A 13,622-nucleotide genomic window follows, 5' to 3' on the forward strand; every position below is an offset into this window, starting at 1 on the left:
ATGCTGTAGTTGGCATACCGGTTCTGGTTTGTCTCCTGCTGACCTCCCATGACAAATTCACAGAGGATGTCTGAGCTTCTGGCTGGCAAGCCATGTTTTGGATGCTGAAAGGCGATATCCCATTTGGTGTCTGTTTTGTTCTGCATAGGTAGTAATGTGGGGAACTTCATCGAACCAGGTGCTCAGAATATGAGATACTTGTGCACAAATAGTGGGAGTGGTTGGGCTAGAACCCTCTAAGTGCCTAAACATAGTGTGGTGAAGACATGCCTGTAGCTAAACCCTATCATTGATTCCTTGACAAGAATCAGTTTGCAGCCTCCATTAAGTTCTGTTGATAGTCAGGATTTTTCGTGTGTCAAAACAGCAGTGCTCAATTCAACTATGGAACTCTCATTGCTTGGATTGTTTCTACCTGCCTGAGACTATTGCTTTAAAAAATATTGTAAAAAGGAACACTTTCTGTGGCACTGTAAGGCAATGTTCTGTTTGATTATGTCATGAATAATTAAGATAATTTGCTTATATTATCAATAATAATATTGGTATATAAGTTTTGATATTTATTTCTTCAGTGGTGAATACACTTTTATAAAGATATTTTAGAACTGTGTACTGAAAAACCACTAAAGACTTATCTGCTTCATTTTTTCCTAACTTTGGTATTGGAAACGCAAAATATGTAGATACCCAAATTGCATTCCAGCACAACCTACTAGCAGGCAAGAGGATTTCCGTTTCAGTGCTGCAGTTCATTAAACAGTTGTAAACAGAAACGCTGCAAAAATGTATTGTGGGCATGTGACGAGAGATTTCTGATAACCTCAAGGCTGGCTCCCAAACGATCTTATTAATTCTGTGAGTAATCCGGGGAAAATCAGTAGGGTTTCTTTGACTTTTGCCCTCCGAGGTTGCAGTTTTTACAGCTTGGAGCAGCTATTAGTAACAATAGCTCTTGAAGTGTAATTTAAAAAACCCCAGGAAATGTGTTCCTGTTTTTCTTTCTGACGCAGTTACAACTGACAACTCCTCTTCCTTTAGCCCCTAATTCACTGTGCTGCTGTTCCTGGAAACCTGTTTGGAATGCTATAATGAAGTTTTTCACTTGCCTGAAGTACATCAAATGTAACATATGAGCCTGCTTTCCAGTGGAGACTTCATTCTGTGTGCAGTCAGCTGTTTCTCATGAGTCACACCGCTGGCTGGGTAAGGAGGGAAAGGGTTGCTTTGTGCAGGCTCTGGGAATTCATGATTTTAATTCTTCTGTATTGGGAAGGCTTCTGTTACAGTTGTCAGCTCATTTGTGTTCAAGGTAACTAATCCAGAACCAGAAAGTGACATCTTTTCTAGCTATTAGTGACAATTAAAGCATCGATTAAAATTTAGACTGTAGGAAATCTGGACATAAAGTGTGACTTTTTTAGTGATGGGTAGAAGAAAAGTGTAACAAGTATTTGCATATTTTCTTGTGAACACATTCTCTTTTTTTATCTAGCTTGAAGTTTGTTTTCTTCAGTTCCCCTTTGAGAATTATTTTCAATATTATTAAAATCTTATCTTGAAGAGTAATACAAAGAGCTATTTTAAATTGCTTTTCTCCTTGTGCAGCACCTTTGAGTGGCATCATCCTGCCTAGAACTGGGCTACCTCTTTCCAGGTGCCTTTTCTTCTCCTGTTCCATTTTGCTGACACTCTCCAGAGTTGACATCATACAGTCTGTGTTGGAGAGGGCAAGATTCCTGAGAATATCAGACACTAACTGTTTTGAAAGGCTTGTATCTGTGGCTTGGTGTCTGGATGTTACTTATAATATATACAGAACTGTTAACTATATATATATAAACATTTCTCATTTTAAGACTGTTCCTTACTATGCAAATTAACCTTGGCTGTTCTTTAAAACTGCTGCTCTTTAAAACTGCTTTTCAGCTTAAGGTAGGCATGCTTACCTTGCTATTCAGTGTTAGCAACATATTTCTTTGACATATATCCACATAACTTTGACACTATTATAGTTTTCCAGTTTAGCTAGCTGCCTTATCTCTCTGCTTTTAAGTCAAATTTGGTTAAAGTATACTCTTAAACCAGATAAATGGGAAAGCATGTAATTGGATACAAAAAAGAGCATTAAAAAGTTTGATCCAGTCTTCATTAGTATTTAACCTTTGGTTACTGCGGTTTGGAGATTATGAAAGGTTCAGATTCTTTCAGCTTTTTAAAATTTCCTGATGATTACTAGTTTTGAAGCCAGCAGCTGTGTTACTTGATGCATCAAACAAGTAGATGATAATATTGTGATTAAACTTGTCTTCGGAAATCTTTTCCATTGTTCAGTGTCTGTTAAGCCTAATAATACCAAAGTCACACTATAACCCTGAAAAGTCATAATATTCATTATAGCTGGTTAGTATTATTTTTGTTATCAGCTTAGAAAAATCACAAAATCCAGTAATGCTATTAGGAGGCATATTTTTTTCTCCAGATAGTTTTGATAAGAAAAGCTACCTTCTGTAGCTTGCTCATGATCTAGATAAATTGAGAATTCATATTTGATTTTTTTCCCCCACTAGTTTTCTTTCACTTATCTATCATTGTTCTTCAGAGACTGAAAGATAACAATGTCTTAATTTCTGATTTCAGGCAAAGGCAAATACAAGTTAGCCAATGTGCTGTATTTACATCCCAGGACCAGGCCACAGGAAACATATACTGTATATAATAGAGCGAGTGATACATAGTATGGCCATTGACGGTGTTTAGGCTTGTTCTCCTTTCTGCTTCTCCCTTTTTCTGGTTAAAAGAATATAAGGTCAATCTTATAAAATAGTTTCTTAAATACTGTTAGAAACATGTTAAAGTATGTGAGAAGTATTTCCAAATCGTAGTTAGTGACATACAACACACCTTGGCTTACCTGCTTTGCAAACCAGACTCGTGATACTTGCAGGGTTTAGATAATCAGAGGAGATGCAGGGTTTAAAGTGTTTCACGATTATCAGTCACTTTGATTTCTGGTACTCTCGACTGATCACAGATCCCGTTGCAGATGGGGTTGGGTAATGTGCCTTTATCCCTTCAGTAAGCGTTTAGGGCAGGCTTCTAACTGTTCAGCTATGAGTCTTAAATGGCAGAGGTAAAGAATTGTTCTTTTCTTTTCTTACGATTTCTAAAGCAGCTTTTATAAGTATAAAAAAAAGTTTAAGAAAAATAAGTACCTACAATTTGCCAGTGTCCACTGTTATTTTTAAAGCACTGTTTTCAAGGGTTTAAAGTTCTAGCACTGGTTTTCAGTATTTTCTTTTAGAAGGATAGGGGCTTTGATAAATAGCTAGTGTTTGTTCAGTGGTCTTTTGACAGTTTAAAATAGTTGACTGGCTTGATCTGAAATTGGTGAAATGTAACTGTATTGTAATTTACCAGCTGAGTAAGAATAATTTAGAAAGGGTTTTCTGAAATATTTTCTTGGTGAAGTTAGTCTGTAAAAACAAAATCATTTTAATGATGACTTTGAATATTACAGTTTCTCATGAATCTCATGAACAAAATTTCTGGTTTCGTCTTCCAGCTGTTTCCCTTAGGAGGATAAATAGCTTTGAAATAATCTTAGCCTAAATTGGAAAACTTGAGACATGCCTCATCAATGAGCTTTATGGTGCCTGACACTTCAGTGTTGTGGAAGGTGGAAATGCAGTGCAGGTCACTGCAATGATTAAAAGGTGAAACTGGTTAATGGAGTCTGTAGAACCTGTGTGCCTACACTAACTTCTTGGTTATATGTTAAAACTGTCCTACACATCTAAACTTCTTCCAATGATAAATAGTGTTTATGTAGATAGGTATTCTACACAGTAAGATTGCCTACAGGACAGATGCAGAGACTTGCCCTTTCCTATCTAGACTGCTGCTTCTAGAAATTAATCTTCTGAGTTTCTGGTTCTGCTGATTCAGAAGATTTTGTAATTAGGAAAATTCAGGAACAGAGGAGATAAATATAAAAATATAAGCAGGAGATGAGAAAGAAGCAAAGGTCTGTATAAAAGAAAGAGAAATGGTGCTGTACCTGGAGCATAGGGAGAGACCGTTATTGCTAGACTGGCAGAACTGTGTGAAATGGGTTTGGTAGTAACAACCATACCTTTGAAGTATTTTTTTTCTGGTTTTGTAGATATTATGACTTGTTCATAATTATTTTGCTGCCTTAGACTGACAGGCAGATTTTGGCAGCCTCTGCTTTCTGATTTGCCCGTGTAGTGTTCAGAGTTGGATATTGAGGAACTGTAGCTCCCCACTGTGTGGAAAACTGTTTTTATTTTAAGTTTCATTATATTCCTCTGTCAATTACTACATACACTTGTACAGATTGTTAAGGAATCCTGGAATATATGGGGACAGTGGTCTCATTTAGGTTCTTATCCCCCAAGTTTTCAGCAGCCTTAAGGGGGGGAAATCCAACTTTATCAGATGGAATATACACGCAAAGAAATGTTTGCTTTGATAACAAAAGAGGCTTAGTGCTCAAAAAGATTTTCTGGAAGGATTTCCTTCTAGTTAGAGTGCATAATTTGACAACTTTAAAATAAAGAATACTATAATACATTGATACTTTTATTCACAGCTTCAGCTAAGATGACGTGATCAATGGCTTTAGCAGGTTTTAATTAGCCTTCTGTATGTTCTGTTGCAACAGGAAGAATAACTGCCGTAGCAACAGATTTCTGTTAAGTAGGAGAATTTAACTTGGTGTGTGATTACAAAATGAAGAAAAGGAAAACTGCTTTTGTCTCAGATTACCCCATAGTATCTTCTATGTTTACATCTCCTTTAGATTTACTGTAGCTTAACTTGTTAGACTATGGGTTTGATTTAATAAATAAATAGGATATGGAGCATTTCTCTTGTAGGTCACCTTGCTGAATGCATATGATGCCAGCAAAGACCAAGCTGGCTTTCCCCTTTGGTAGCAGTGGCTAAGCTGTCCCTGTGGAGATTCCTAAATGTTCACTAGCCATAAAACTGGCACTTGTTTTCCTTTTTTGTGGTGTTTAATGCTTGCATTTTGTTTGTCTTTTCTTAGTTTTTTTGATTAAGCTTTTACTTTTACTGAATCCTTATCTGTAATGACAGTTTAATTTTTTGGAAGATAAATTGAAGTGGCATATACAGTAAAATAACTTTTCAACAGTTTAGTGCTAAATGTTTCCAGATATAGATGCAATTTAATCACATCTACGCTTTATGAAAAATGTAAATCTGCAGTTCTCTAAGGAATGTTTATTAATACCTTTAATGTTTATCATTGTACATGAGGAAAGTATACATAATCCCTTCTGTGTTAGACGGACCCTTCAATTTAAATTTATTGAAGATTACTTTACCCTGTCATGAACAAAGTGTCCCCTAAATCCAGTTCCCTCCCATGAAAGCGTGAGAATTTCTACACTACTTGGGGTCTGTGCAAATCATCTGCACTACAAAAGAACCCAGGCTCCTTCCATTTTAGGAATCTGGGAAGGGTAAATATTTAGAAGCACTGGCATAACAATAGCAGAAGTAGAAGGAAATTAAAGTTCGGGATCCAGTGCTGAGACACATTTGGCTTAAACTGTGGGTGGAAAAAAGAAAAGCTTTTTAGTAAATTGGTGAAAGGTTATGATTTTCATTTTTGGAATAAGGAATAAGCAGAACTCTTCTATGTAGAAGAAACTACCCGGTTTCACAGACAAGAAGTCTGTTTTGAAAAGGTAGCCTCTTTAGTTCTTGTTTAGGTTTTTTGGTTTTTCTGTCAGACTGGAGCATGTTGTTGTTCAGTTACTTTCTGACAGGTCGCAGGAACTAATATTTCACTGAGCAAAGACTAGCACTGTTAAGTGAACAAGTCCTTTTTATGAAAGACTACTGCTGGCATGAGAACTTGAATGTAAAGCTTAGAGGCTGTAGGTTGAATGAATATATGAAGTAGAGTGAAATTAGGACCATGGTGTAGAAATTGATTTCATTGTAGAAACCCTGGTGTTTAGCTTGCAAAGTATTTTGCTCTATAAAAGATTTTCTATAGAATCTCTTAAAGAATTTCCAGCATCTGTTGTTTGCAACAGCTGTTAGATATTGAGCAGAAAGATTCGTCTGTGCTCAGAATAGCAAAAAAAGTATTCTTTATCGTGATAAATTCAGTTCAGGTTGAGTAACCCATCGGATATTAAAACCAGTTTTCCTGGTGTATTTCACTTATCTTTAGGAGATTTTTGGCACTGTGTCCAAATACCTAAACGTGTATGTTCTAAAGACTAAAGCCTGTTTCTGCCAAAATTTGCCGTGTGACTTATGAGCCTATATAAAGACCATTATAACTTAAGCTGTAACTTAAGCTGATACTTGGCTTGTGTTTATGCAAGACAACTCCAAATAATACTTTAACTTAATTTTGAACAGTGCTACGTTTTTCAGAAAGAGACTATATAGAGTTGGCTGGAAAAAGGGAACTGTACTTTTGCAAAGAATTTCAGTGTTCTGAAATTTGATTTTTTTTTAATCCAATTTAAAAGTTAAAACAAAACATTCTGGATTTCTTTGTAGAAGGAAATAGAGTTTATCTCCAGGGCGTTTATCTCCACAGGTAGGAGACCCTACTGGGTAGCCTCATCTGATGCCTGAGGGCTCTTGGCTCTCACTCAGCTTGCTCTAAGCTGTATGGGTCATCAGAAAAGGCAGGTTTCCAGTTAGTTCTGTTGGAAGGTTGTCAAACTCTACCATCACCCTCACGTTTTTATAGTATTTTTTCGTTACCCTTCATATAATTTTGATTTTTACGGTTTCCAGATGGTAGATAATTCAGTGCAGCCCCTGACAGAGTTTGTTGAATTTCAGATCACCTACTGTCTTGAAGGCTAGCAGAAGTTGCTCTTCAGATTTAGGTGCCATTTGCTGCAAGGGGAGTGAGACCCACAGACCTTTGGAACTATAGTGAAATACATTAATTAGTATTAGTGAAATATAGTGTAATAGTATTTGGAGATAGAGTAATTTAGACCACTCCAGGACTTCAATGCTTGAGTTTTCTTACAAATTTCTCAGCATTTTGGTTATCTGCTTACATGTGGATATTTATTACCTTGGAGTTTCATTTGCAGGATGACAAAATACTTCAGTATTTAACTGCCTGTCCCCTCCTGGCTGAATCTTACTGACAGTGCTCTGCAAATTCTGCAAAGTGGAGCAAACAGTATTTATAGTAAACTGAATTTAGACCATGAAATCTGCGATCTACGGTAGTTTAGTCTCTTAATAGCAAATTAATATCAGTCTACTTCAGATTCAGAGTCTATATGACCACTGCTGAATTTTGGTCATAGTTCCACGGAACTTGTGATGAGGGTCAGTGGGATTCAAGTATCTTTGCATAATAGCTTTCTACTGGTAAAACAAATCATAACAGAGTATATTTTAAATCTATTCAAGGCTTGTGGAACTATGAGAACTTTAGTAGGTTCCTGTTCAATACTAATGAACGTGGCTTAGTTGTGACAGTGAGGTAACGCTCATTTTAGTGTGAGATTTACCATGACCATTTTGTGGGGTGTTGCATTTCTTCTCCAATAGTTCAGCTATAGGACTATTTTACCCGTCAGTTCCTTATGAACCAACAGAATTAAAGATGTTCATTTTACCCTGTTTAAAAATGGGGATTCCAAAATGCTTTTAGCTAGGATAGCGTCATTACTTCTAGAAGTTCTTCTGACAAAGTATATCAGAACTTAGGAGGGGCAACAGGGATGAAGGCCCTTGTTGCATGGGGGAGGAGTGAAGAGCTTGGTATTAACAAATGCAATACTCCAGGCCCCTTGTAGTCCAAGCATCAAGGTATACCGATGTATCGTAGAGCAGAGGCTGTGCCCAGTGCTCTTTCTACCAGTGCTCCAGTGTCTAAATTCCACTGCGACAGCAATAAAGAAGTGTCTCTGAATGCCTTGCAAAACTTTGATATAATTGCTGGGCAACTGTATGACAACTCCAAGAAAAAGATGTGGATTTTATGCTGAACTCCATCTGAAGGATTTCAAGCTCAGGTTTCTCACCAAGTAGTGGGGACTTAACTACTTAACTCCTCAGCTGTTTACTAGATTGGGATCAAGGGCATCCTTTGTACAACTAGGAACACAAAATTTACAGGACCAGAGTGAGGGAGAGCACAAGCAAGAGAAACAGGGTTTTGTTTGGAACCAATGATGAGGTCACTTACCTGGGAGGGGGGGAAACAGGCTGTACTTCGAGGACCGTATATGTATTTTACATGAAACAGTGCACAGAGTTTATTAGCAGTCTTGGAAGCTTAAACAGAACTAAGCATAGCCTATAAAGTGGTGGATTGAACAATTTTTGTCTAAGGTCCTTTGTAAATAATTGAGCGAAGCTTTAAAATGGCAGTAATAAACACAGAATGAAAGTAAGATTTTTGTGAATGTGGTTTCTTGTTTTTTCCAGATTCTTGATATTTGCAAAATTGATTCATTTCATAACAGAATGTTGCATGATGAAAGCTTCTATTTAATCCCATTTTAAGCCTCTGTTTAATCTTATTTTAAATGTGCTGATCAAGCTACGGTTTGTGTACTTGCCAGAGAAATTATTCTTGATTTGTGTTATAGTTTTAAGAGAAATGAGCATATTGAAAATCAATAGAAATTCTACATCCACATCTGTGGATATAAAATGTTGATGTAATAGCGGTGCATGCCAGCACTCGTGTATTTCTCAGTTTATAACTTCAAAGTGAAGAAAATGCAAATGTATTGTACTTCAGTGCATGACTAAATTAGGGTATTAAAACAGGTTCTTTTATTATGTTTACCTCTAATTTTGGTGGTTTAAAAAACTCACTTGTTATTAGCTAAATTTACAATGGCAGTTTTAGGTTTCTAGGAAGCTCTAGTGACCTCTGTAAAGAGGTAATTCAGTGAACCTGTCACTAATAATTTCATTCTGCAGCTAATAGTAATGGGTTTAATCCAGAAATTATGAGCTGGGCCCCCTTTCCCTGAGGGAAGTATTTCTTTCCATCTCTAAATGTAAGGGGGGTAAGCGTAGTAAATTTAACAGGACCTGGCTGTTCTTTTATTTTTGAAGTCTGAGGCTTTTGCTAAGTACTATACAGAATTCAGTAATATGCAGCACACTTTCTCTTGAATTACCTCCATCTGAAGGCACACGTGTTTCACCCATGTCGTTTTAATGGAATACAGCTTTGTTTGCTGTCACTCATGTGTTTACCTGCGGCCTTGCAAACTATCTCATGATGGCTGGTATCTTTTAGATGTGTTCTGTGCACAAGAAGCCTGACCATTACAATCATGCTCTAACTGATAATCTGAAGAGTATCGATGTTTCTGCTCCGTGTTTACAGTAGCCATGCAAGTAGATTAGTAATGCAGCACTTGTGAAGAAAGTCAGAGATGATAATGACGTTGTTGGACTGTTGGCTTGTTTAGCTCTGAAAGAAAAAGTGCAGTCATTCAACAAGAAAGCAAGAAACCTGGGAAAATGCCTTCAATGGCTTTACCAGTTGTACCCAACTATGTTTTAGTATTGAATTAGAATGCTAATCACTGAGTTCTTCTCCATCTTGTCCTAATGAAAGAAATTCCTGTACGTAGGGGACTGGAATTTCAGTTTGTAAGCGTTTCAAACACAGCCCTTTGTTTCTGCTTTGTTATTTTGTGAGAATTCTAAACCAGTTTAGCAGCAACTTGTCTTATAGAAAACTTACAACCAGAAATTGTCATGCTTATCCCTTTGATTTGCAGTTCTACTCTTTAGTTATATTCTGTGTACTACATGCTTTTTCTTAAGCAAAATTTTTTAAAAAATTTCTATTTAGTGCTAAGTATCAACTCTAAGGCCTATTGCTTTTACAGTATGTACTATAATATACACATTAGATGCCTACATTCTCCTAAGTGGACCTAAATCATCAGTGCCACTGAAAGAAGCTGTTGTGGTTTAACCCAGCAGGCAGCTAAACACCATACAGCTGTTCACTCACACTCCCTTCAGTGGGATGGGGGAGAGAACTGGGGGGGGGGGGGGGGGGAGGGGGAAGTAAAGTTCATGGGTTGAGATAAAGACAGTTTAATAGGATAGAAAAGGAAGGGAAAGTAATAATAATAATGATAAGAATATACAAAGCAAGTGATGCACAATGCAGTTGCTCACCACCTGCCAACCGATGCCCAGCCAGTCCCCGAGCAGCAGTCACTGCCCCTGGCCAACTCCCCCCAGTTTATGTACTGAGCATGACGTCGTATGGTATGGAGTACCCCTTTGGCCAGTTTGGGTCAGCTGTCCTGGCTGTGCCCCCTCTCAGCTTCTCACTGGCAGGGCATGAGCAGCTGAAAACTCCTTGACTAGTGTAAGCACTACTTAACACACCGATGTTTTAGTTATTGCTATCAACGTTATTCCCATCCTAAATCCAAAACACAGTGCTGTACCAGCTACTAGGAAGAAAATTAACTCTATCCCAGCCAAAACCAGGACAGAAGCACATCTCTCCACTCTGCTGGTTATTCTTGCCTGTTATGGTTGTCATTCTTATGCCAGCAAACAAGTTTGTGCAGGTATGTGGTGAGTTGAATTCAGAAAATTTATTTGGATTAAAACTAATCTATGAGGAGGAAGTGTGTGGGTGAGCGTCTTAGCACATGTTTGTGTGATAGGCACTCGCCTCTTAAAATTATCACCTAGCTTTGAAATTCCTCGTCCTCTGACCTTGGTCCGAGCATTCCAGGTTCCTTTTTTTTCCTCCCTTCTTCCCTGCCCCCTTCCCCTTGAAAGGCACAGCTTGCTCTCACCCCTGGCTTATATGCCAGTAACCAAGGAGCTCAGGGTCACCTGTTTCTACTCGCCATGCACAAATACTGCTGGTCCTGCCTGACATCTCACACTCCGTTGTACTGGAAAGGTGGGAAGAATGCTGGTGGATGTTACAGTCTCTTCTCATACCTAGCAATAATTTTGTATGCATTTGGCTTTGAGTTCTATGGCCAGATCCATGTGATACCTTTTTGTTCACCGTGAGGAAGAAAATGTAGCGGTTATGTCATGCGAGCATGAAGAACAAGTCATCCAAAATTGATTGGGGTGCTTTCCTCAAGGTTAGGTTTTTTTCTTTTTTTCTGTAAAGCAAACTCTTTGGGAAAGATTTTTTTTTATTTGCTGGTAGAGTTATGCATAAATTGTTTTGGAAAGGGTGTATGCAAAGATTAATATCTTCTGACAAATAGAGCAATCTTTCTGTGGCTGTTCTTTTGCTTTCAATAGCTGTGAGTTCTTGCTGGGAAGGTCAGTATCTTATGCATGCATTGCTCATATTAAAGTAGTATCTGGCTGATGACTGTTAAATACTGTAGACTAAACAAGGCTGTTAAATAAGATTTAAAATTGTAAAAAGAATATTCAGGTTTTAATATCTGAACACTGCTGTAAAAGTTCAATGCCTCGGTAGTAAACCGATTTCTTAGCTTTACTAAAATTAGCAGTGCCCGTGCCCTGGAACAGGTACGTGGCCCAATGAAGGGAGTTGCAAAGGGACCAAAACTTTTTCCTAGCCATGGAATGGCTCTGCAGCTGCTGCTGCTGCTGCAGGGCTGCTAGAAGTCTTCGGCAGCTGCTGTATGTCTGTGTCTGATACGGAGGTGGTTTACTGGTGCTAACTTTGTACAGCTGTGGTAATGCTGGCATACCCCCAGTCACTCTTTGCCAGGATATAAAAAAAAAAATCTCCACAGTCATACTCTGTAATGACCAAAAGTGACTAGTGTTCTCTCAATTCCCATACCCTGGTTTCCTGTGCCAAAGACCGGTATCAGTCCTGCTGCTTCAGAGTCCTGGAGTGCTTCACGATCCTCAATTCCTGGGTACAGAAAGAAACTGTACTCCTAAATACATTTCAGCACCTGATCCTCTTCAGATTCCTTAATTCTTATGCAAAGAGAGTTAATCTGATACTACAATTCATGTAACCACTAGAGAACCAAATCCTATTCCGATGAATCTCCTAGAAACATGTATAGTACATACAAAATGGGTAGCCTGTAGTGATTGGAAAAAGCAATATTGTCTAACTGAATTGGCTACATACATCACAGACTGTAGCAGAAGTAATCTAATTGAAGTCTGATCTTGAATTCGATCTTTAAATAGCTATCCAACTGTATTTATTGAATGCAAATCTCAAGAGGTACCATTAGGTTTAAAAAGCCTTCGAGTATACCATCTTAAGACATTTGGTCAATACTGAACACATTCAATATAAAGATTAGGTTTGTTAAATGGTCCTCATGCAGAGAAGTAATATATCTGGGTTTGTAATACAACTGTAATGCAATTTCTGTATACCCTGTGCTTTTTCCAAAGGATTTTTTGATTTGAGAATTGATCAGGAAGGTATACAGTTGCAGTTTTGTACTGACAAGAATACAGCTCAGAACTGTGTGGCTCCAGGGAACCTGTGTGCGCTGCAGAAAACGCCAAATCAGGTTTTTGAGAAGATACACCTCAGTATCCCTAGGCATAATATAAGAGGAATAGAGAGAGCATTTAAAAAAAAACAAACAAAAAACATGTCGGGGAATGTTACATAGATGTTTCATAGTTTAGACTTGTCTCAAGGTTTTTGACTTAGAGTAGCAGGTAAAACAGACACGTATCAAACTATAGTGAACAGCTTTGGAAATTATGTGGGTTGCGTATGATAGGCAGTAACTGTAGTTTAGTCTGAACAGTGTGAAATCAGAGGGTCCCAGAGAAATCTGACATCTCCTTCTAAAGCTATGGAGGTTGGTGCTCTGAAAGGTCTGGTTCTTGATTTATCTGAATGTATGAGAAATTCCCAGGCTCACATCTGTTTGCTAAGAGACAGCTAGAAAAAATTGACTTCCCATTGCAAGAGCTGTGTTTGGGTAACCCTCTGGCAGGCAGGCAGCCTAGTGAGCAAACATTGAGTTTGTGTTCAAATGGCATTTTCTCTTGCCTTGTCTGTCAGGCCTTCGTTAGTGTGTCAGTAAAGCTCACATTAAATAAAAGCTCCTCTATGGGCTCTAGCAAAGGCCGTTTACTCCAAACACTTAGATCTTTTTTTGCTGAAGAAAAAAAGATCAACTTTGGTGCTTATTTCACTTTCCTAATGAGGAAAGGTGAAGGTGTGATGTGGGTTGTGCACAAAAGGGGAGGAGCCCTTTCATGCACTATTTGAAGGTTTAGGCAGTTAATTTTGAAAATCCTTTAGAAAAATGATTACTTTTATTTTATTTTAGAAAAATGATGTTACTTTCACTAAGCCAAGGGAACAGCACGCTAGGTTGAAGGTTGAACTTGCAATAGGTAGAAGAAATGTTTCAGAACTACAGTCGTCACCTAATTTGCTCTTAAATGAATAGCGAGAACCTTCTACTTTCTTTAGCTGTGAAAGTGATTGAAATGAACAGCAAAATGAATAACTTTCTGGTATCTGCAACATAAATGTTTATTTTGCACATAAATGTTTATATTGCACACATAATATATGGCAATACTTATGCAGTTGCAATAAATATTGATGTTACACTTTTAGTTTCCCTGGAATTAAGTGC

The 13,622-nt window shown here is 37.8% G+C and overlaps 1 protein-coding gene across 3 annotated transcripts in view; it reads left to right on the top strand.

Annotated features, from left to right (window-relative positions):
* DISP1 (dispatched RND transporter family member 1) overlaps window positions 1-13,622 on the top strand; it is an 88,856-nt gene that overhangs the window by 25,472 nt on the left and 49,762 nt on the right. The window contains exon 1 of one of the 3 annotated variants that reach the window (XM_076334630.1): window positions 1,166-1,206. The exons of the other annotated variants lie outside the window; for them this stretch is intronic. The gene's annotated coding sequence lies outside the window, so the exon portion shown is untranslated. Of the gene's footprint in view, window positions 1-1,165; window positions 1,207-13,622 lie in introns of those variants that run through there. 3 annotated transcript variants of the gene reach the window in all.

This window comes from Aptenodytes patagonicus, chromosome 3 (genome assembly GCF_965638725.1).
Source record: "Aptenodytes patagonicus chromosome 3, bAptPat1.pri.cur, whole genome shotgun sequence".
Classification (NCBI taxonomy): Eukaryota; Metazoa; Chordata; class Aves; order Sphenisciformes; family Spheniscidae; genus Aptenodytes; species Aptenodytes patagonicus.